The sequence below is a fragment of the Tenrec ecaudatus genome, chromosome 4, assembly GCF_050624435.1.
Source record: "Tenrec ecaudatus isolate mTenEca1 chromosome 4, mTenEca1.hap1, whole genome shotgun sequence".
NCBI classification, from domain to species: Eukaryota; Metazoa; Chordata; class Mammalia; order Afrosoricida; family Tenrecidae; genus Tenrec; species Tenrec ecaudatus.
In genome coordinates, this window is record NC_134533.1 from 201,717,964 (window position 1) to 201,729,248 (window position 11,285).

Sequence of the window (11,285 nt, forward strand, 5' to 3'; positions counted from 1 at the left end):
AGCTAGCTCTTTTGTTAAACCTAAATCCTCCAGGATTTGAGACTACGTGGGTGTTTGTTTCATTATTCTTCATACTGTTGTGATAATATATATAACAAAAAATTGCCATTTCCAACAAATGTACAAATATGCTTGACACAATGGATGGATGTAGGGATTGTGGTAAGAGTTGTATGAGCCCCGCCAAAAGTTTTTTTTTAAAAAAAGATCTGAAAACAATAATAATTTATAATTTATCAGGGAGTCATGAGGGTGGGAGGAGGGAGGGAGGGAAAAAAGAGGAACTGATACCAAGGGCTCAAATAGAAAGTAAATTTTTAGAAAATGATGATGGCAACATATGTACAAATATGCTTGATACAATTGATGTATGGATTGTCATTAAGAGCTGTAAGAGCCCCCAATAAAATGATTTTTTTAATTGCCATTTTAAAATATGCAACTCAGTCGCATTAATTACATTCACCACAGTGTACGGCCACTACCACCACCTAGGTCCAAAAGTTTTTCATCACCCAAACAGAAACTAAGTCCACTTCCCATCCCTCACCTGCCAGCTCCTGAAAACCACGGGCCTACCTTTGTGTCTCTGCATTTGCCTAGTCTAGATATTTCATCTAAGAATCGCACAAGAGTTGTCCTTTTAGCTGAATGAAGGTCGAACATGATAATGGGAAGGAGGAAAGTAAAAGGAATTAGAGGAAAGAACTAGGAGGCAAAAGACATTTATAGAGGTATAAACATGGGCACATATACATGTAAATATATTTATGATAGGGATATAGGTCTATGTACATATATTCATATGTTAAGTATCAAGGTGGCAGATGGATATTGGGCCTCTACTCAAGTTCATCCTCAGCATGAGAACACTTTCTTCTAATAACCTGGCATTCTGTGAGGTTCCCCTTCCCAAAGTGATCACAAAAGACAAAATGGGTGCATAAGTAATGTGGTGAAGAAAGCTGATGGAACCCGGCTATCACAAGATAACAGCGTGTGGGGTCTTAAAAGCTGGAAGTTAAACAAGCGGCCATGTAGTAAAGAAGCAATAAAGCCCACCTAGAAGAAGCACACCAGTCTGTGTGATCATGAAGTGTTGATGGGATCAGGTATCAGAAGACCCAAAGCCCACCTATAAACAATTGGACATCCCCTCACAGTGGGGTCACAAGGAAGGAGTCAACCAGAGAGCTGTATAGCACTGACTAAACACACAACATTCTTCTAGTTTTTTAATGCTTCCTCCCCGCTACTATCATGATCCCAGTTCTACCTTACAAATCCGGCTAGACTGGAGTATATACACTGGTACAGATAAGAGCTCTAGACACACAGAATCCAGGACAGATAAACCTCTCAGAAACAGTAATGGGAGTAGCTATACCATGAGGATAGGGGGAAGGTCAGGGGAGAAGAGGACCAAAGGGGGAACCAATCACAATGATCGACATATAACTCTCCCATCCCAAGGGGGGAGAACAGAAACGTGGGTGAAGGGAGACAGTGGACGGTGTAAGATTTGATGTGTGGATTGTTATAAGAGCTGTAAGAGCCCCCAATAAAATGATTTATTACGAAATAAATTAATTTTTTTGTATCTGACCTATTTCACTCAACATAGTTTTGACAGTTCCAGACCTAGTATACTTACATTTAGCAATATTAAAAATGTCAACTACAAAACTATAGTAACTATGAAACATAAACCACTAAACAATATGAAACATAAAAACTTTACCTGGCCCCAGAAGCTGCACAGCCCCGGGAGGCACAAAGTCGGCACAAATGACTTCACAATCTGACCAGACCGTCCCACCGTGCCCATTGTCCTCACTGTCCAAATATGGAATCATGAACACGAATCTCCAACAGAACAGAAAAATGGCACCCATCAAACATCACCAACAGGACCACAAGGACCTTCAGCAGGCCGCAGGGCAGCCGCAAAGAGAAGAGCAAAGGGAAGGGTTTTTGCTAACGACATCCTCAGAACAGATACCGCATCTTACAGTGGGGTCTTACAAGACCTCTCAGATCCTGGAGCACTTAAAAAAATAGTTTTGGGGTTTTTTAAAATTGTGGGTTAGGTCAAAGTTGACTAAGTTAATTTGCCATTCAATAACATGTATACATTTTGTTTCCTGACATTAGTTTCAATAATACCTTCAATGTAATTCTCCCCACTTCCAGGGCTCTCGGTTTTCACTAATCCTTCTTTGCTCTCTCTCCCTGCCTTCTGAACTCTGTGGGCAAATGCTGCCCTTTTAGCCTCCCACAGCAGATTATTCTGAGGGGTGTGTTCCTCATGGGTACTACTGCTCACTTTCTAAGCCTATGATTTAGTTGAAAGGTAAGCCTGGCGGGTGGGTTCAGTTTCAGGTCTGAAGGGTGTCCAAGGGCTACATTCTCAGGGTTCCACCAGTCTCTACCAGACCAGAAAGTCTAGTCTTTATGATTTTGAACTGTGTGCCACACTTTTCTCTCACTCTGGCCAGAATACTCGATTGTGATCCTCATCAGAGCCGTAGAGAATGGCAGCCAGGCAGCATCTAGTTCTTCTGAGAAATTCCATAGGACAAACCATACAAGTTGTTGTTCAAGTGGTCCCATTAATCCTTTGGAGTAATGGTTCCTTGAGACTTGTATTTTCATCTTTACTCAAAGTAAGCTGCCTCTTAGATGGCCCCTCACAAACTTTTAGGACCCTAGTTACTACTCACCTAAGTAGGCTACACAACACTGTCATTGACTGTGGTCCTGAAAATTCATCTAAACAGCTGTGCAGCCTTAGGATGCCCACAGTGATCACTGGAAGGATTCAGTGGGTACATGGGAATTTAACACAGATCCTCAAATTCTTTCTGGGAATATGACTTAATATCCAACATAATGGCAAATTCTGGGAATATGACTCAGTATCCAATAAAAGAGTAAACAAATTCCTTAAAGATTACTTTTAAAAGCAACGCTGGCAGAACCAAAATTAAAGCAGAGAATAAAAAGTAGGGGGGGGGGGAATCAGCAAAAATAAAAGTTGGTTCTGTGGTGGGGGCAGGACTGACAAACCTTTAGCTACCCTAACCTTGGGGGGGGGGATGGGACTCAAATTACTGAAGTCAGCTCTAAAAGAGACATTTCTATCAATCTCATGGAAATAAAAAGAATTTTAAGAAAATACGATGTGCCAACAAATTAGATAATTTAGGTGAAACAAAAATTACTAGGAAGAGAAAAAGGAATCTGAACGTTGAACATTTTTTACCATAACAAAAGCTCACTGCCATCTAGTTAGCTCCAACTCACAGCTGGCCCTGTGGGCTTCTGAGGTTGTAACTCTTTACAGGATTTAGAAAGCCTGATTTTTCTCTGGAGGAGAGGCTGGGAGTTTCAAACTGCTGACCTTTCGGTTAGCGGCCCAATGAGTACCTGTTGTATCACCAGGGCTCTTACAGCAAAAGCTGAGGAATTCTATAGAACAAGCCATGGTTGCACCAACAAATCAATTATAAGAAGATAGGGTGAGAAAACATATAAACATAGTGAAAAGAGCTACCTCAATCAAATGCCAGATGCAGACCTTATTTGGATCCTTATTAGATTATAAAAACCGAAACCTATTTTAAAACATGAGTCGATAATGAGAAACACTTAAATTTGCAGGAAATTTGATAAAATTAAAGTATTATCACCGGTTTTAGGCACGATAATTATATTGTAGGTATTGTGGCTAGCACATTGCCTCTTACAGACACACACTGAAATATTTATGGACAAAAATTACACTTCTGGGGCATACTTCAAAATTAGTTCAGTTTTGTTTTTGTTTTGAAATAGAGAGTGCAGATGAAGCAAGTTTGGCCAGGAGGTGGTAACTGCGGAAGCTGCTGGGGGACGTCAGTCTCAAACCAAGTGTGCGTCATCTTTGGAGACTTGTCTTTTCCCTTAAGGTCTGAGGATCAGACTATACTGCAAAACACTTATTTACTTGTTACTCCTGTTAAACAGCCTGTGAAACAACATATAATTTCTTTTAAAAATAACAATGAGATTTCAAATGAAATCACTCCAGTCATCATCTGCTTAGAGCTCAGGTTGTTTCTTAAGGTAAGATAACTTCATGGGAGAAAGCTTTCCCTAGAGCATCCTCTTTATGAGCCAAACAATGAAAAATTTCCACCTCAACAAGCAGGTCTCAGGGAGGCTTAGCTCCTCAGTTGCCTGGATACCAGTGCTACCTGCAGGACTTACAAGAGCCTCCAACTCCCCTCTCCAAACACTTTCAGGACTCAGACCCAGCGCTGGCGGGCCTTGAGAGCCCCACTCACCTATTACTGCTTGAAGCCCAAAGGAAGCTGATGACCCCTGCCAAGGTGTTTTCCATAGCTGTATCAATTCCCATCCAACCACCCCTACAACAAATACAAACTATTGGCAGCAAGCAAATCACTGACAGGAAACAGTTAACTGCCTTCTCCAAGAAATCAAGTTACCAAGTGATTAACTGGACTAGGATGATCAACGTGGTCATTTTGCCCAGAATCTAAATCTGACTGTGGCTCAAGTTAAGAAACAGCACCACCCCAAACTTCTTCTCTTGAAATACTTAACACCAGGTTATAGGATGCAATTATACAAAAGCCCACAACAACAATCTACGTAAATAAGCATCTTGGTTCACTTAAAATGTTAGGCTGTCACAGGCTAAAAATGCAAAAACGGCAAATGCTTTAAATACAAGAAATGGTCAAAATGACTGTAATCATCGTCCTTGATCAACAACAAACAAACATACAGTTGGTGATCTGCAGTATTTTTGTAACCACTTTTCAAAAGTTCCATTACTTTTTCTTCAAACTGTATTCCTCCAGATGATTTTATTCCTGTTCTGCGTTCATTTTGCAACCCCAAGTCAAGGAGGTGGCCACTTTTACATTTTGACAGTGTTTCCATGAATTTCCCCCCACCCCCTTGCTGGTACAGCTTTAAAATCTGAGATGGGATGAAAACCTAAAACGTCTTGGTGAAAACAAAAGCCGCCTGTAATCAAACGTGAAGGCAATGCTAGCTAGCCCTATTCCTGGGGACAATGCCACGGTAAAGAGAGGGTCCTCTGATCCATTTTACAGAACGGTTCTTTACACAATAAGTTGACTTGTACCGACTGCTCACCAAACACCAGCTGAGCGGCCCAACTGGCATTCAATACCCAAAATGGCTGCACACCTGCAGGCCTCAGGTACCAATACTACCTGGGACGACAGGTTGGACCCTACATTTAAAGACCCCAGGGGAGCACCCTTCATGACCCAATGACCCTCGCTGCCCCCAAATCCAGGCAGGCCTTCTCAATGACGGTGAGATCCTGCCTTCCCCCAAATCTAGCAGGTACCCCCAATGACCGTACTCAATCCAGTCTCTCAAACTGGGGTGATGCCACCCCCACCCCCACAATAGCCCGAAGAAATAACTGCCCCTCCCAAAGTGACCCCAGGAAACCCGACCTCCCAAAAGACTGGAGGAGACATCCCACCCAATGATCGCGGAGGACCACTCCCCAGATGACCCGGGGAGACCCCCCAAGCCCACAGTCCCCTCCCCAGAACGCCGCGGAGAAAACGCTCCTTTAAAGTCCAGGGGTCAACAGGGTCAGTGATGCCAGCTAAGCCGGCGTTACCTGAGGCTCCGGCCCAGTCCGGCGACGCTTCCGTCCTATTGTTTCGGTCCCACCAAGATGGCGGGGGCTGCGCTGAGCCCCGCCCCCTGCGCCTCGCTCCCGGGGCCCTTGGCCATTGGCTCGCGCGGAGAGCCGCGCACGCGGACTGGGCGGCCCGAAAGTCGCTGTTGCTAGGGTGCCGAGAATCGGAGGAGAGTTTCCGGAAGGGGCGGGGCGAGAGGCGTGGCCGTTTGGCAGAGCGGAGCCTCGCGCCCACCTCCTCTCCGCGGGGCCAGGGGAAGGCCGGCCAGGTGGTCAGATGCGGAGAGGAGGCGACGTGCGGGTTGGGACCGATGATGGATTGCGGGATGCCTGGGGACTGATGGCACAACCAACTGTGGGGTTTCCCTGGGACTTTCAGTACCATTGTTGAGACACTGCCAAACAAACAAAGACTTGGTCACTCTAACCGATGGACTGACTGACAGATTTATGGTGGGGAAAGAAGGACTGGAGACAGGAAAGGGCGGATAGGTAGGCAGAAAAGAAGCTTTAGGCCGCCGACGAAGGAAGAGTTCTGCAGATGTCGGGGTGTAGAAGAGAAGGTAGCATGACCGGAGGCTTCTTTGTTAGGCCCTGAGCAATTGTCCATGTGGCTGGGGAAGGAAGAAAGAAATCACGGGACAATGAGAACCGGCAGAACCTTCTACCTGATCACTCTTCTCTGAGACCAAGGCCAAAATCAAAGCCCTGCCATGCACTAGGAGTTTTGCTGAGGTGTAATTTCATGCATATGCTTATTTATTGACCAAATACTTAATGAGCACCTACACTGCTGTGAAGTTTACTGATGGTGCAAATGGTTAAGTTCTTCGCTGCTAAACGAATGGTCCACTTGCCCAGGGAATGAGAGCTCTGGGAGGGGAGAATCTTGTGTATATTTTATTCATGGATGTCTCTCCTAAACACCTCCAACAGCAAGTAAGCGGCAGAATACCTACTCACTGACTCATCAGTTCCCAAACTTATTTAGCTTCTCATCCTCACTGCCATCGAGTGATTCCAATTCAGAACAGCCCTAATAAGGGTAGAAATGCCCCTGTGAGTAACTCTGGGAGTAAAAAGCTTTATCTTGCTCCCTCAGAGCAGCTGGTGGTTTCAAACTGCTGACTTTGCAGTTAGCAGCCCAACAAATAACTACTACACAATCTCAGCTCTACAGACCCCTTTTCAGACCAAAAAAAACCCCACACCCCTCAGGGATCCCTCAGCAATTAAAAAGTTTTGTAGATAGCCCATAATCCACATAAGTGTAGGTCTCTGCTATCGTGGCCCTTCTTTGGGAAATACTGCCACTGACAGAATAAACAGAATGTCAGATAGTGTGAACTGAGAGGAAAAACAAAAGGAGGTGGTGGGAGATTGGGGAGGATTGGGAGTGCCCTGGGCCAAGTTTCTACTCTTGTTCCCTTTCTAGGGTTTACAGGGCTTGCCCAGGCTACTCTAGCCAGGGAAGACAGACAGGCCTGGCAGGCGCCAGCCACGAGGGCCATAGGAGGCAGGCCTCTTCTTCACTCTACATTCTCCATCTGTTGTAGAGCCAACGATGTCCTCCCCATGATTACATTGGAATCCAAAACCCTTATACTTGTGTATAATAATTAAAAATGTATTACAGTGTAACAACTCTCCATAATGTAACATAATCCACCATTCAGTTAAGGTCACAGACGTGTAGAGTGGATTCCAAATCTAATCCTGGCTGAATTATACAAAGAACAACCTAGACACAGAGACACGACATGCCCACAGATTAGGAGGAGGACAGCTGCCAGGGGAGGATCACCTACAAACCAAAGCACCAAGGAAGGCTTGGGACCACCTACCAGAAAGGCATGGCCACAGCCAAGGCTGTGATTCAGACTTTTAAGCCTCCAGAGCTGAGAAAAAAAGTTCTGTTCTGTTCTCTAAAGCCACCTACTTGTGCGACTTGTATTACGGGAGCACGAGGAAATTAGGACACAGCTCCATCTGCTCCTACTCCAGTGCGCTCATGTGTAGGCCAGGAGTCTGGACATGAACCTCCAACTCTCAAGTGATAAGCTACAGTAGATAGAACTCCAGCAATCTAACCCGTTGCTGTCCATTATATTCCAACAAACAGCAATCCTGTAGATAGCATCAAAGAGGGTTTCCAAGGCTGAAATTTTTACAGGAACAGATTGCTATATTTTTCCTTCATAGAGGCTCACTAACAAATGGAAACATGCGCCAAACTAATGGCGTAGTCTACGGTCCAGATCTCAGATCTCAGCTGAGTCTCTCTGGGAATGATCCTTTGGCAGAAGGCAGTCATCTGACCCAGCCTTGGCCACTCCAGGCACACTACAGTCTGCTGAATCGTTTCCTAGGTACAGCATCCCTTACAGAGGCAACCTCTGTTGGAGGGTACAGAAAATAAACCAACCTCCAAATAACAAATGTAATTTAAGGAAAACAGTTATTAGATCTGAATTGGAGAAGTTAGAAAAGAGGGTAGGTTTTCCACCCCCTCTTTCAAGTTCAGATGGGTTTGAGGGATTTCCCCAAGCCAACATATACAGCTCAATCACACAGTCCGCATCAAGTTCACATTTTAGTTTTCTTTCAGTTCATGTTGACAGCAGCCTGTGTCATTTTCAACTGTCCCCCCCCCCTTGCAAAATTAACATTTTTCTCCGCTGTCAGAACACTGTGTTTTAGTTTCAGACCCTTGCTCTGCCGCCTTCACCCATCGGACCAGCTTCCACCAGTCAGCAGAGCGGGAGCAGAACAGACATCGGTGACTTTGAGTGGAGTCCACGAGCAAAGAACACCCAGGAAAAGGACTCGAACCCGAGGAACTCTCTCAGCACGTGCATGTGCACCATTCCCTCAATGATGAGAACTTATTCAGAAGCTTTTAGCCTTGACTCTGTTGTTGAACTCCTGGCCATGGCCATAACACTACTCACGTAGACCCAGTTCCCAGAATTCTCCACCTCCGTTCATGACTGAACAAAATGCCCACTGCACCTTAACTCCCTTAGAAACCTCTCCTTTTCCCTTGTCTAATGAGTCTGTGGTCGCTGTCGTCTCAGCCACCCCCACCCCAACCCCAAGGCCACTCTTGCAAGGTACTTCTCTCTCTAATAATTCTTTTAAAAAAAAGTTTTATTGACATCATTCTCAAATCATACAATTCAATGGTTGGTTTGAATATATATATATATTCTTCTTGAACAATTTGATATCTACTCGCCTTCATTCACCTCCCTTCCCCCACCATACCCCCCAGGAATATATGTTATACATATTACATATCCAACATATCCATGCACATACAATTCTGTTGTGTGATCCCATCAAGCTGAATTATACAACTATTAGCTCCCTATTTCCCCCTCATCTCTGATTTTCTATGACCTTTTTGAATCCTCTTAATATATGGACACCACTCCTCACTCTTGACATGGTTAGGTTCCCAAAGATCAGGTTGTTATGTAAAAACCAAGGTGTGAAAATGGAAGGATGAACGCATCAGATCACAAAAATGGAAAACGACTACATCATTACATAACTGCCAACGTTCTAATAAACCTGCTTGTTTGCACTGTCAGCTTGACTCCCTGCCTCGTTTTTTAACCTGGCAAGAGAAAGAACCCAATCTGTGGACCAGTCCTGCAACAAAACCGGAAAAGATAAGACAGACACATCATCCAGGAGCAAGACCATTCAAAGGAGATCAGAATGGCCTCCACGTGATTGCTGCCTAAATTTGGATATCCATATATGTGGAATGAATATTATCCTATCACAGACAGCACTGTCCTTCAAGATGGACCTTGAAATGTCTTTTTAGACATTTCATACATGTGAGGTTATACACCTTGATTTTGTATTCCTGCAAACTATAAGACTGATTCAAAACGGCCAATACCAATCCATTACAGTTCACCAATGCCTATGACATCCCATTTTATGCGTCCCATTTTATTTTTGATGACTTCCATTTTTATGCGTCCCATTTTATTTTTGATGACTTCCATTTTTCCTTTATATGTTCCAAGTTCCAATTATGAGCGGTTGTTTGCGGCTGTTTCTCATTTTGAGACATGCTCCCATCAGCAGATGAAGATCCTGGAGGTGTTATGATGGTCCACTCGACCTTGATGAGGCAGCTCCTCCTCAGTCGTATTTTGAGTGCCTTCTGACCCGAGGGCTTATCTTCTGGCGCTGTCTCTGACAGTGTCCTGCTGCTGTTCATGAGGCCTTCAGTAAATGACCCATGTTCTGCTGCTGGCTGCAATGCTTTCAGTGCCCAAGTCCTCTGCTTCTTTGGGGTCTGTTCTCAGTCTGGAAGCTCCGCTGAAACCCGTTCACTGTGGGCGACCCTGCTGTTATCTGAAATACCAGCGACAGAGCTTCCCGCACCCCCGCAGCACACAAGCCACCACAGTTGGACAAACGGACAGGCGAGTGGTGATTGTTATCGTCTGCAAACCTGGTGTTCAGAATCTGGGGTCTCCGCTAGGATCTAGGTAGAAGAAAGTCAGGTAAACCAGCTGGATGTCTCTTGAGAAGAAAGTTTTCCAGCAGGAGGGAAGAAGGAGAGGTCAACCACGGTGAGTCCTGCAGAGAAGAGATGGACACATGGGTCAGCAGGAAGCACTGCTGGTGTAGCCAGGATGAGGGTGAGAAGTGGGGACAGCCACTGGCACCATCTCAAAGCTTTTTGCCAAGCAGGGAGCGCACCAATGGGCAGGGGCTGGAGGAATGAGTGGGGCAGTATAGCAGCCCAAGGTTTCCGATCTGTTTCTTCCTAATCTCACAGTGGAGTTATCTTATCGTTGGGTGTAGGAGGCACCAGCGATTAGAGGGCAAAGCCAAGTTGTGGGCAGGCAGGAAGCCGTGCAGGCGTGGAGAAAGAGGTCCCTCCCCTCCGCTCAGGACCCCCCTCCGCAGGGGTCTGGCCCAGGACTCACTGAAAATGGCTGCGGGCCGCGCTCCTCTCATAGGGGTGGGGCGGGGCGGGGGAAAGGGACGGTATTTTGTGATCAGACAGACATTCGTGGGAGTCCACCCTCCACCCCGGTCTCTCTTTTTCCTTAAATCCAGCAGGTGGGCTACCTGGGCGGCCTCGGTCCGCCGCTCACCCCTCTCTGGCCGTTCCCAAACGCGGGTGTGCAAGGCTCGGTGGAGGAACTCGCTGAGCACCCAGGCCTCAGGACCTGAGCCACGCAGGAGGCGCTGGCCTCGAATCTGCCGCAACACTGTCGTCCAGAACCAAAGAGAAATGACTAAGCAAAGGATCCCACAGGGAGTGGGCGGAGGTGGCGCCCAGCACGTCCGACCTGGAAGCTCCCTGCGTGTCCCCCGGCGAGGCCAGGCGCCCAGGCTTCCTGGTCCAGAGCCCCAGGGCCAGGAAGCACCCCGCCCCTCTTAGTGTGTGTGTGTGTGTGTGCGCGCGCGCGCGCTGGCCACCTGGCCATCGAACCCGTTCTGGGTTGCTAGCTTAGTCTCCTCTTGTTGTGGAGTGTGAGGCCGAGCCGCCCTGGTGGACAGGCCCAGCGAGCTCAAACTCCAGGGGGTTCCGACTCCAGGACCCAGT

At 46.3% G+C, this 11,285-nt stretch overlaps 1 protein-coding gene across 3 annotated transcripts in view; it reads right to left on the reverse strand.

Annotated features, from left to right (window-relative positions):
• Positions 1-5,831, reverse strand: part of IP6K2 (inositol hexakisphosphate kinase 2) — a 29,842-nt gene extending 24,011 nt beyond the window's left edge. For 2 of the 3 annotated variants that reach the window (XM_075547311.1, XM_075547313.1), the window contains exon 1: positions 5,678-5,831. The gene's annotated coding sequence lies outside the window, so the exon portion shown is untranslated. Of the gene's footprint in view, positions 1-1,741; positions 1,867-5,677 lie in introns of those variants that run through there. The other variant, XM_075547312.1, reaches the window with a different exon arrangement.
• Between the last annotated feature and the right edge of the window lie 5,454 nt (positions 5,832-11,285).